Below are 14,294 nucleotides of genomic sequence, written 5' to 3' on the forward strand. Positions count from 1 at the left end.
TCATTCTTTAAGAATTATACCTGTTCTATCTATGGTATCGAATAGATTTAAAAGAAAGTCAAAAGATTTGGTATCTACAATTTTGAGTAATTCGACGGGAACTTCAATCAGGCCCGGGAGATTTAATCTCAATCTCAGTATCATCTTTAAATTCTTTTGGTGCTTCAGTTCTCTCTTTGTCTTCAAAAGGCTGTGCTATATATTGTGTCATCTCTGTATTTTCTGGTTTATATCTATTATAAGTGCACCATTTTCATCTTTTAGAGCCCTACTTTGAAGGGTTTTTCTCATTCCTGGTAGTTCTCTAATTCTTTTATGCATGTTAAAAAAGTCATATTTTTTCTCTATTTCTTCCAGTTCTTCACACTACTCATGTAAAATTATCTCTTTAGCTTCTTTTATTTTCTTTTTAATTAATCTATCGGTTTCATTATATTTAATTAGATTTTTTGTTTTAAATGATTTTCTTTCATTCATTAATAGTAGTATCTCTTCAGTCATTCAGTCTTTATGTTTTCTTTTCTTTGGTTTTAAGTTTTCATTTGCTATTTTAATTATTGCTTGTTTTATATCCTTCCATTTCTTAAAAAAGCTATTAAATACTACTACCTTTTTAGTCAGTTCTTGGGCGTAACGTTAATATTTAATAAGAATTTTTACAGTTCGTCTCTTTGGTTGGGGTTCCCTTAATCTGCATATAAGAGAGTATTACCTCACTTTTCTCCAACTTCAATGACTATGCTTCTATGCTATTTTTAAGTACAAGTTTTATGTACAAGTTTCTTGTACATAATTTAGCACTGTAGTGGATTTGTTTAAAGTTTCTATCAACTTTAAGCGAACCTAAGATATTCTTGCCGTCTAACACAACATATGGTATGTGTATACCTACCTCAAAGTTTCTGAACGTTTTTCGATTAATTTTTTAAGGTATACATCCATAAGTCTGTTGGCATAGATTTAAAGTATTTTTCCATTATTGTTTATTATTTCCTCCCCATATTTCGCTACACTCTACTACGTACTCGTTTGCATTTCGCGTAGAATTCTTTACCGCATATTATTTCGTACGTGTGAGGAATTTCATTTATGACTTTCTTCTATTAAGGCTTCTTTTTCTTAGACTGAATAAGTATTTACTATTTTCGTTGGGAATGCCATAATATAACTTTAAAAGAAGTTTATTTTTGACGTTCTCAAAAATACAAATCGTTCTCAAAATACAAAACCTATAAAATATGTTTTGTATTTTGAGCACGATTTCCGAAGTGAAAATTGAAACGTTAAAAATAAACTTATTTTAAACTTATATTGTGGCTTAAACCCAACGAAAATAGTAATTGCATTAAGATGCCACAAGAAAATAGCTTCAGAATAAACATTTACATCAATATAAAACTAGATGTATTCCTTATAATATATTATAGAAAGTAAGCTCGAACAACTTTGTATATTAAATTTTTTTATTGTACAAAAAACATAGTTTTCCTAATTAACTACAAAGTCCACATGTCAGAATCTCTATAAAATTAAAAACCATCTATATTACGGTCACTTAATGTAAGTGGAAAAAGTCTTCAAAATAACCTAAAATCACTTTAATGTATTTCCCTTTTTAACAGGTCTAGTAGGTATCATAGTCTTGTAGCAGAGATACTGAATACTCATCATACAGCCCATAAGAAATAGGAATCCATGTGGTAAAAACAGTAAATAAATTAAATAAATAGTAAATAGTAACTGCATGCATATGATAAAGCAACCAAAGTAGACACCGGCCATAAGTAGAAAAGTTGGTTCGAAACATTTTGAAAACGTCTCAAAAAAATTCGATATCACAACTGCGATGGCTTTCTTCGCGACAATTTTAATCTTTTCCACGCTGAATTGTTGCTTCCTGAAGAACAGCAGGTAGAACTTAAAGAAAGTGTTAAGAATCAACGCCCTTAGGAAATATATCGTGCTCTCGGTTGATGCTTGTAAGTTGGTTTGTGAAGATTTTAGCCAATTAAGTAGAGCTGGCAACATGTAGTACTGTTGGGAACAGATGAATGTGTTGAACTTTTTTATTTTATCTAACGACGATGATCTGGTCAGTCTTGGCTGTGTTTCTTCCATTTTTAGTTTTGTAATGACTCTCGTAGAAATCGTCTTCAACTCTGTTGACATCTTTGGTATTTTATCTGAAACAAAAAAGGTACATTAACTACCTATTATTTCGTGCAAATGCGTTCGGGGAATATATATGTCGGAGAACTTAAGTGCAATCGTCTCGAAGAGGAGTAATGATTTGTAATTATAAATATACAGTGTGGTCAATAATTTCGTTTTTAAAGAAAATTATTTATGTTTGTTATCATTTATCATCACATTCTTAAAGAATAATATAGTGTATATATAATTTATTTTATTAATCACCTTAATAGGAATATTGTACAACGTTTAGACAATTTCGAGAAATTTTTGACAGTGTTCAAAACGTATTTATTTGTTAAATCTCTTCTTTGGGAACATGAATAAAAACTACTACTTTGAATTTTATATTTCGACGCGATTTCTTCCTGAAACTTTTAGCGGGAGGACAATACGTTAATTAGACACAAATTGTCTACAATACTAATAATATCCATTAGATAATTAAATTAATTCTAAAACTTCTTTTATATTGTCCGGTAATGAGTGTATGTATTATTCTTGAATATATTTAGCACAATCTACGAAAATATGTATATGGTACGCATTTATTTAGTCATTGAAACTATTCTATGTGATAGATCAGCTTTTATTAAATATCAACGAAGGCTCAAAGGTTCATATGGTATTCGTTGGTCATATTAAAGCATATTACAGAGTACCTCGAGAGGTTTTGTGGTGGGTATTGACTGATGAGAGTAAAGAAGAAATTAATCACTGTACTTGCAAATAGTAAAGAATTCCATGATTAAGATCACCAACGATGGGAGAAAAGGTTGTACACTGAATCCCATTTTAATCAACGTATATTGTAAATGAAAAATACAAAAGGCTATCGAAAGATGTAACGGAAAAATCACTATCATCAGAATGAAGATACGTAACTTGAGATATGCAGATAATATGCAGTATTGCCCAAAATAAACAGTACTGAAACTGAAACATAGATGTCTCTTTGTGCGCGCTGTCATATTCAAATTAACTAGTATAGACCTGTCAAGTAATCCTTTAACAATTAATTATTAAGGCGTAATTGTTAAAAATTGTGGTAAGTACAGAGGAGAACGTGTTTCTTGTAATTGTAAAGGTTGTTGAAAAGTTTAGAAATACGGGTAATGTATTGTGCCAACGAAAAGGAAACTCAAGGAATCCTAGGACAGTTAACAACAACGATAACCATGAACGTGTTTTTGAGTGAATCTTGGAAAATCCGAAAGCCAGCCAGACAAGAACAGCGTTTCATCTTGACTTAAAACGAACTTCCTTGCAAAGAATCCTGAAGGAGCTGGGTGCATTTTCATATGTGATTCAGGTACATCAACAATTACATCTCAGGGATTATCACAGTAGAGTGGAATATTGTGCCAGAATTCTTGCATTACAGTATGAAAATCCTGAATTTTTGAAAATGTATGGTTTTCAGACAAAGCTCATTTTTATTTGTCAGGCCATGTAAATCGTCGCACAAATCGATATCTGGGCTTTGCCAGACCAGATGAAGTTCAAGAAGTTCCTTTACATAGCGCAAAAGTGAGTCTGGTGTGTAGTTTCGGGACACGGAATCATTTGTCCATACTTTATCGAAGAAAATGGTGGGCAAGTTACACTTAATCAACAGAGGTACATAGATCCCTGATCTACGTCAATTTTATCCTGCACGTAATTTGGCATTTCGAGACCAATTTTTCCAGCAGGATGGATTTTTCCACCTTACCATACTGCTGTCGCAGTTCGTCAATTTCTTCGGGGACATTTTCCAAACAAATTTATTTCACAATTTACTGACTTCCCCTATCCTGCACATTCTCCAGACTTAACATCTCCAAACGCATACATTTGGGGCATGGCTAAAACTGCCGTTTTTAAAGGGGCACCACAAACCATCAGTGAGTTAAAGAATGCCGTTAGAACCTTATTCGCGGACTTAAGACAACCTTTATTCCATAACATTGCGAGAAATCTAGAATATCGGTATGCAGTCTGTCTTGAGAGAGGAGGAGCTCATTTAGAACATGTTATAAAGTGGCAATATGTATTTTTTAAAACAATAAAATAATTACAAGTTCAGTACTGTTTATTTTGGGCTATACTGTACAACTGCACTTGCTCCAAAACTCCGAACTCAAAAAAATTAATCAATGTTAAAAAAGACCGAAAAAATCAATACAACGGTGGGTTTTAAAATAAATATAGAAAAAAAAGGAACACGATAATAGAAAGATCTAACAACAATAAAAGTCCTCTATCAGAAATCAATTACATCATAGTTGGCGACCCATTTTTGTACCTAGTTTCCTTGATAACTCATTTCAGAGAGTACACTGGAGAAATAAAATGGAGATCAGAAATTGTAAACGTTATGGGTAAATTAACGAATATCTGGAAAAGTCGTGAAATAACTGTCGACATTAAAATCAGACCCGTAAGAAAAAAAACTAAAAAGTTCGTGTGTTATTCTGGCTAAGGTTTTCTTTTAGAATTTTTAGACGCGAAAGCGCCCCTCATATGAAAACGACCACTTGCGTATACGGGAGAGCTTTACGTGCCTCCGAAGCACAGTGACGGTTCGTATAATTTTTAGAAATTAAAAATACCTTTGTGGATGTCGAGGATCGAACTCGTGCCTTCCTGCTTGATATGTCAATATCTTAGCTGCTAAGACCGCCACACACTCGTAAAAACCTTGATTTTTCCAATTTTCTGTATGCTGATAAGAAGCTGATAGATGCATTCCAGATTTTCTGTTGACCAAAGGGAAGTGGTAGGCGATCTTTAACTTTCTTTCAGCAACTTCTATGGCTCAATACTTTTTTTACCGCTGTATTTACAAATGATCCTACAGTTGCTTTCTCCATTTCAATTTCCTTCACCATCGTTAATACAAAGTAAAGAGAATGATGATTATTGAAAATTATCGAAAATTACTGAAATGATATTATAATAATAGTTGTTTATTTGTTCGTAATTAGAGTGCTTACAAATTTCAAGACCTTGTTGAGTGTACACGTTAAATCAAAAAAATTAATTATCAATCCAGCCCATAAAATTTTATACAATTTGATACAATTTATAATCGATCTATGATGTAACAGTTCTAGTATCATTTTTATTACAATTTTGATGAAAATATACAATATTATTCAATATTATTTAGAATAAAATATAAATGTGCATACGGGTGCATTTATTTTAATCTTTAACTGTAGAGAACAACTTTTATGAGTTCAGATTTGGGCATAGTTTATCATATAATTGATAATAACATTCTTTATAACTTCATTTGCTATGACATCCTTTAAAGTTAGATAAAAATTCCAGAACATGTCTTGCATTAAGAAATAATTAAAAACTTTATACATTTTGTGTAATAATAATCTCACAGTGAAATTTTGATCTAAATAAACGTTAGAGAGCAAACTTAAATGGAAATTTTCTGGTCACATCACTCGAAAAAAACTGATAGCAACAAATAAATAATATAATATAGATGTGTAAATTGGAAAACATGACTATAGAAGATGGATCATGATGAAAGAGTGGATAGAGCAGAGAGGAGTTAAAGAGGAAGGAATATTTCAACCTTTAACTAACAGAACTGACCAAGACTGCACTTATTCAGTAATACATAATATATTGATTGGAGAGAGAACTAGATTGGTTTTATGAGCACATGTGTTCTTAGAATTGGAGTAAATGAACAACATTGACTAAAATTCCAACATCGACAATATCTGCGAACTAGTATATATGCAAAATTAAGTTTTATAGATTATTGTGGTCAAATCGCATAATCAAGGTACTAGAAATATACGATAGAAGTCAGAATACGACATATAAAAAATATTCCATGACAATACCCTATTTGTTTTAAAAAATTTAGACACGACAAAAATGTTTTAAATGAGGTAAATGGAGTTTCACTTACCTCTGTGATACGAAAACTGTTACATCAACTACTCAGAGCCATTTTTAATGCAAAAATGATAAAATATGACCCTAATATTTTGATTGCAAAATGAAAAACTGGTTAATAATAATTTAATCAAACAATATTTGATATCTCCAAAACTAACAATGAAAGAGTGGTACCAATTTACGTCATAGTAATATTTAAGTTCAAATATTCTTGAGAAATGCGATAAAGGCAAACAGAATTTTTAATAAAGATAAATTTCAAACCGGTCAGGTACAATAGTGTTTTAAGAGACGTTTTTTACCCCATGTACCCCAGAAATATCTGATGGTAGCTCAAGAAGGAATGCCAATTTAAAAATAGAATACGCACAAGAGTTAAAAGAAGCGAACAAATTCAAATAACTAGGATTTATCATATCTAAAAAATGGTACAATAAAAGAAAGTATCAAAAGTACAGTGGGACAATCAACATAACAAATAATAGAAAAAAAATTACAATACGCAGAAAACATACAGTACAAAACTGAATCCTAATAAAAAATAACAAATAAAATAAATGATAACTGAGCTTTTGGATAAGAACTAACATAATTTCTATAAAGAACAAAATAACAAATCAACAGTAGAATGAAAATAAAGATAGACACCAACAACTATGTCCAGAAGTATCAAATTACTCAATTAAAAGGAATAGTCAATAAAAAAGATATATTCCTAAAAATAATAGTAAAAAAATGATTTTACCAATATATATATATATATATATATATATATATATATATATATATATACATATATATATATATATATATACATATATATATATATATATATATATATATATATATATATATATATATATATATAAAGAGCTTTGAGGTATATTGGGATACGCAGTGGTGACATAAGTGTACTCTTTTAACTAAGTTTCAAGCTTTCGAAAATGTTTATTTTCATCATCAGGAAAAACTGAAATAAAGTGCGACTGTTAGTAAAGCATTCTCGAAAAATATATAAAAGGTGTAAAGGTTTTTTTTAACTTACGGTATTGAGATTTGTCTTTCGTTGATGTGGTGACAATTTTACGCACCACTCATTGATTGAGTCAAATATTAAAAAATACATGGCGTAAAAGACGAAATTGACCAATTATTATATACACTGGCACATAAGAAAAACACAATTAAAAACAGTTTAAAAGCCACGTAGGTTAAGAGTAAATGTCATTCATCGAGTTAGAATCTATAGAGAGGGCATCACGTGACTAAAAACGACCTCGCTTCGGTCATATTGTTATGATCGTTTTGACAGATCGTGTATGATTGTTTACGTTTGTTGTTTTTCGAATATTTTTAGTTTTATAATACTTTTATAAAAACTGTAATATTATATTGTGATAGTGCATAATAATAGTTTCTTGTTCTCAACGTAGTTGAAGTAGCAAAAGCAATGTTAATAAAAAATCTTCGGGAATAACGTTCCACAGGTTAGTATATAAATATACAAACAAAGTAATGGCTTGTACTTCAGAAAATAAATTAATAGTATTCATAAAAAATCTTATAAGTAAGATAGATCGTGCTATTCTTGAGAATACTCAAATATTTTAATCCTAAATACCTTAAAATGTCTTATTAACTACTGCAACATAATTATTTTTATTTCTACACAGTATTTCCATTGTGATATTCGGCAGATATTCAATTTTGTTTTTTTAATAATATCCTTTCCAACTTTATTAATTGAACTAAATTTTTAAGTCTCAGTTAATTTGTAGTTATCGAAAAATATATAAGTTGTAAAACGAACGTATTTCTTTTATTTCATACCGTATATTTATTTTACCCTTTGAAATATTATTTATATTATTATATAAATTCTATTATCTTGTTCTCTTTCAGATACAACTTGTTATTTGACTGTATTAATTTATCTTTATGTATAATATGTCGTGTTTTTAGTGTTTACCGCGGGATAAATAAATCATAGTTTATTAAAAATGTATTGCACTTTTTTAGATTATGATTAAATCTTCTGAATAACTAGTCATATTTGTATAGTAGTTTTAATATTATTGAGTCAGGCCCTGACCCCACCGCCATATTGGTATGATCGTTAGGCACACCTACTGACGCCGTTTTTAATACACACGGTAATATGCTCATAGCTTCTCCATAGATTCTAACTCGATGATGTCATTTCTGGACATTGCAAATGACACCACTTCTTCATTTATGTTTTCTTTTTCTTATGAAGTACTACTACTGATAGAATACACATCAAAATTTACCAGAAAGTTGTTTGAAGTTAAAAAACCAAAATTGTATACTAAATACTTTAAGATAGGCTGAAAGTTGGAACATTACAATGAATCATTTGCTGAGACATCATTGGAATAGAGAAAGGTTATCCCAATATAATTGGTAGGAGTAAATAGTGCTTAATTGATTTATATCACTCCTTTTGTTCATTGCATTGACATTCTGAGAAATGAATGCCATTTCTAAGAACAGTCTTTTAGTATAGTTGGTCTCTGTAGCTAAAACTCTGACCGATTCATAATTCATTTTATGATGTTCTTTGTTAACATGTTCCGCAAGAGAAGATCTTTCAGGATATAATCTGCTATCACTCCGGTGACTAATTAAACGACTACCTAAACTGCGTGAGGTTTGTCCCACATATACCAAATTATAGTTGTTACATGGAATTTGGTAGACAACGTTAGAACAATCCTTAATGTCATTCTTATCTTTAATCTTAGAAAATATAGATCTTGAAGTTAATGAGGTTTTAAAGGCTATTTTTAAGTTGGTGTTATCTTTGAACAATCTTGCCAGTCTGGCTGTTATGTCTTTAACATATATAAGAAGTATATAAGCAATTGGCATTCGGTTCTCCGAATGTATATATAAAATGTATGTATATATATATATATATATATATATATATATATATATATAAACATTTAAGACAGCACGTAAACATTTACTACTCCACGTAGTGTGTGAGCGTGAAAAGGAGAGTGAGTGAGAAATGAGGAGACTGATTCTACATTATGATTGTATAACTATAGGTAAACAATCTGTGGTTCGCGCGATCGGTCGTTACAATTGTTTCAGTCGTTTGTCTTTTTTTGTCACATGTCTTCGAGATCCACCGCTCCGTCCGTAGCCCGCGATAAGAAAGCTACCCTTCCAACGAATAAGCTCAGGTTGGTAAATGTGGGTAAATGTGGGTCTACAGAAGAACTATTCCTGGACAGAAAACAGAAACAAACTGTTAATTCTGTGAGAGCTTCATATAAAAGAGAGGGTATAACAAAGATATTGCTTTATGTGCTTATAGAAGACTACAGGTTTGTTGCGTTTAATAATGAATAAATTTAAAGGGAACTAAAGGGCATAATAAACAGAAGTACCTTTCTGGAATACAACATGAAATTGATCTATGTGACTACAACGTATTCTTTTTATCTAATAGAATACTTCTTAATGATAAACATAAATATTCTCAACAACAAGTACTTATAGTCGATAGAAAAGAAAAGGATATACCCAAATAAGTATTAGTGGCTCAACGTTAGGTTTGATTAAATATATTCTAAACATATTTACCAAAGAAATAAATGTTTATAATTGGTTGCTGACTGTTGGAATAAAGGCTTAGAAGATAGGAGGCAAGTTAAGATTACAAAAGTACACACATATGCCCTATTTCAAATATTTTCTAAAAATGTGCTCATAGAAAAGAATTCGCCAATATTTATTATATGTCAAAAGTTAATTTATATTGACCTAATGTTTTAATAATTATGTTATCTTTGGTTTAAATTTAAGTAAAATGCATCAAACGATCATGACCTTTCTGTTAGACGACCTTCGATAAAACGATGTGTTGTACAGACCAAAAATTTAAATAATCTTTAAAGCAGAAGCAAGTTTATGCAAAAATAATATAATATGTATGTCCAACACATGATAATTCTTTATCATGTAAAACAACTGTTATTCAAACGTGGTATTTTACTTACATGTACTCAACTGAATGCAAATCAAAAAATCTTAGCCATACAGATAGTGGTTAGATTAGAGTGCCTCCTTAAAACATGGTAGAAATATCGGGAACATAAGTAATATCCTTCCCCCTTAAATATAGAACTTCTATGACTAGAATCGAAAAATATCTTTAAAGGCTTAGAACGACCACTTATAAACACGTACATAAGAAATGATTTGTAAAATAGTAGGTTAATTTTTAAATCTAATTGACCTAAAAATTACTATGAAAAGATGAATTCCTACATGTTCGAAGACTATTTTTAACAATTTCTTCTGTCTATTCCAGAAGGTTCTGACAAAGCCAGTTCTATTTTACTATTAAACTTAACCTTAAAACAAAAGTCATGGTTGATTGGATCGATAAAAATTAATTATTCTTTAGTCAGTCCTCTCACATCAAACTAATGGAATTATAACAATCAGTCAGTACGCAAATAGTGTCATAATATGGGAGGTATATTTTGTTTTACTTTTTAATGGGCTGTTTAAATGTGATAGAAAAAATAATTTAAATAAAACGATCATCATGACAGGAGCCGACCAATATTGAAGGTAATATGCTAATTAAAACTAGCCGACTACGTCACTATAAACAATGCTTTTTCTATTTCAAAGACATCTGAAAAAAACAAAAACCAACCAAGGATTAAGTATGTACATAAATTATTAATATAATACGTTTTTCGCCATTTGCCGAATTTTTTCTCTTTATTACTTCACTTTATAATTCATTCGTCTACCTAATCTTTCATTCTTTCTAAATCTCTAAAGTCTAAAGCATTAATTGGCATTTAGTGTCGCCATACGGTAAATCCAGACTGATGTTCTTACTGTTTTTTGTGTAAACTCTTCTTTATTTTCTCCATTTTCTGTTATTAATTTGTATGCTATATTCAGTAAATTGCTGTCTCAGTATTTTTATATAATTTGTGATCTCCTTGATTTGGTATTGTCAGTACTGTTCTCACTTTCGATTGTTCTGGAACAGATTCCTACTCCAATATATTTTGTAAAAAGTTGATCAACTTTTTTTATATCTGAGTCCAATACTTTATGAAGTTTCCGCATGTGTCAGCATATCTTGATGTTTGACTTTGCTTGGATTTTTTTTTAAGTTTCTGTATTCTGTCTGCTATGCTTAATAATATTTTGTATGATGTGATATGGAAAATTTCTTTATAACATTTCGTGTTGGTTTCTTCTTTTATATTTTTTTCTAAGTTTTTCTAGAGTGTTTTGATTTCTTGGTTCTCTAGAACTAGGGTGTTAAAAAGTTCTCGTTCCTTCCTATTCTCTGCAGCACTTCTTCGATTGAGATATGCGATGTCCATGAAATCTTGATGATTCTCCGGTAGATCCACATTTCAAAAACCTCCAATTTATTTGCCGTAGTTTTAAGGGTCCACGTTTTTATCACATAGAGAAGAGTCGACCATTTTGATAAACGTAGTCGAAATTCGAGTTTTATTCGAGAATTACATATCAGTCTCTTGATTTGTTCGAAAGATTTTCTGGCCTGTTCTATTCTCGATCTTATTTTTAGATCAGGATTTAGGCTGCTATCGATCCAACATTCCAGGTACTTGAACTTGTTAAATTGTTCTAAAATGTTCCCGTTTATTGTGCAAGGATGAGATACATCTTGTTTTTTTTTTTCTTTTTCGGATTGACATCACTTTGGTTTTCTTACTGTTTATTTTCATACCAACTTGTTCGCAGATCAAGTTGGTCCTGTCGACGAGTCGTTGTAGACCCAAGTCGGAATCCGCAATCAACACCGTATCATCGGCGTATCCGATGTTGATATTTACCCTGAGTCCATCCTTGGACTCCCCCTATAAATAGAAACTCGGAATAAAAGCTTTCAGCATTTGCATATAGAAAATACTGTAATAAAAACTAAGTATGCCAAAGCTTATATTTGATTATTTTGCAACAGATTGAATTTGAATTCTAGAAAATTTAAAAGATTTGTCTGTTAGATATAGTGATAATTATGATAATTTTGGATACACTTTGGATACATCTTTACTACTCACTGGAGTCAGTAGTGTAATGAGTAGTGAACAGTATAGTGAAGAATCTGGTAATCAGAAATCTTAGAAAAATCCTTATACACGCAAAGTCCGCAAATGTGTTCTGCTATTTCCACTTCTCCAGTGGTTAGCTACAAAAATCGCCACCCATTTTGGTAGCCTTAAACGAAAACGACTGTCGTTTTTCTATCTTTTTGAGCTGTACGAAATGTATAAAAGATTTACAGTTTTCAGCAAGAGCTTTGCTATGAATTTGTTTCCATTTATTGTACATGCTCATAGCCTGTTCTATTCGTGTTTTTATTTCTATATATGGATCCCTTATCTTTTAGTACTACTCCTAAGTATCTCAATTTGTGAACTTGTTCTAATTGAGTGTTATGTAGGTCAATACGACAATTTTTATCAGTTTTGCTAATCACCGACGGCCTAATCATCTGCAATTATTGTAGTGTATATAGGCAGGTATTATTCAATTCTATTCCCATACCATGGTAGTTTCTTTTCCAAATATGTAATGCGTTTGCTATATATATATATATATATATATATATATATATATATATATATATATATATATATATATATATATATATATATATATATATATATATATATTTTAAATAGTGTTGGAAAAATGCAGGAACCTTGAAATAGCCTTTCATCAGAGCAAATCCGTATGATAGGGTGCTGCCTATTTTAATTTGAGATGTTGATCCATTATATAAGTTTTTTAGGCCCAAAGTTTTGTTATTGGCACTGTATCGTAGGTCATTTGAAAATCTATATCATATCTTTTCTATGTACTGCTTTAAGCAAAACACATTATCTATACAAGATCTACTTGGACCTGAATCCACTTTGTTGCTTCTCCTGATAATTGCAGTATTCTTCTTCTATAAGTTCTCTTAATATCCTTCCATATTAATATCCTTCCGTATTAGTTACTGAGATGCCACGATAATTATTGGGGTATTTTTTGTGTATTGAGGAGATGTATTCCACTTTCCATTGGTTGGAACCGGGCTATCCATTTATATACTTATTAACAATTTTTGTGATCAAAATAAATAGTTTTTCAGTATCATATTTGAGAAGCTCGATATCTACTGTTTCAGGACCACTTGCTCTATTATTTTTTAATGACATTACTCTTTTTCTTTATTCTGACTGTATCTGACTAATCTTTCTTCCGAGGCTTGGCGTTAGAATTTTTAGTCAAAAGAGTTTTTTCCAGATGATGAGAGACTGGCCAATCGCTTCAACCCCCAAATAGGGAGGACCAGGATTTTCTGTTGAGGTTTCTTATCTTAATCAACATGTTCCAGTTTTAAGGAGCCAGAAACTCGCATTTCACCCTCTCTCCGCTGCTATATAACGATCATCCATTGTACGCCATATACTCGGTGGTTAGGCGACATATATGTCTTCGAGGATGTGAGCCTAGGATTCTCTGGCAGAGCCAAGTTCTGTTTCCAGAACCACCAACCCTTTCGTTGGGAAACGGGTGGACAGTTCTCAGAGCTTTATTGCAATATAAGAGTCGACACCTCATATTACCTAGGGAGCATGCCTTGGACCGGGAGGATTGGCGGAGGAGAACGGGAATACGGCGATAGCCGTCTCCAAAATGTATTGTATTTTCAAGTTGGATCCTGTAATATATATATATATATATATATATATATATATATATATATATATATATATATATATATATATATATATATATACATACTGAAAGTCGTGAGACTATAAAAACTTCTATTATTAATAATTCTGCTTTTGTCTTATTATTATCTCGTTACAAAAAGGTATTTTTTCGCTAAATTGCAATAATCAATTTATAATAATAAAAAATTTGTTAGAGGTACGCACATTTTTGTTTCTCAACAGATGAAGCACTTTTGTAAAAAAGAGAAGTCGAAAACGGTTATAATAAAGGCCCGCTTCGGGGGTATGCTAGACTAAAATTGGAATGACACAGAGAAGATGATCTCCGCACAACAACGACACGCAAAATAATTAAACGTTCCACATTTTTTAAATAAATAATGAGAATAAATCGACTACGTCTTAACTTAATCA

At 31.0% G+C, this 14,294-nt stretch overlaps 1 long non-coding RNA gene and 1 pseudogene across 1 annotated transcript in view; one reads left to right on the forward strand and one right to left on the reverse strand.

Moving 5' to 3' along the window:
• Nucleotides 1-2,159: 2,159 nt before the first annotated feature.
• Nucleotides 2,160-14,294, reverse strand: part of LOC140435726 (uncharacterized) — a 39,662-nt gene continuing 27,527 nt past the window's right edge. Inside the window, exons 2-3 of the long non-coding RNA XR_011950224.1 lie at nt 10,143-10,256; nt 2,160-2,183 (exon numbers count right to left, since the gene is read on the reverse strand). This is a non-coding gene — a long non-coding RNA (uncharacterized lncRNA). The remainder of the gene's footprint in view (nt 2,184-10,142; nt 10,257-14,294) is intronic.
• On the forward strand, nt 14,151-14,250 carry LOC140437952 (U6 spliceosomal RNA; annotated as a pseudogene).

The sequence above is a fragment of the Diabrotica undecimpunctata genome, chromosome 3 (assembly GCF_040954645.1).
Source record: "Diabrotica undecimpunctata isolate CICGRU chromosome 3, icDiaUnde3, whole genome shotgun sequence".
Lineage (NCBI taxonomy): Eukaryota > Metazoa > Arthropoda > Insecta > Coleoptera > Chrysomelidae > Diabrotica > Diabrotica undecimpunctata.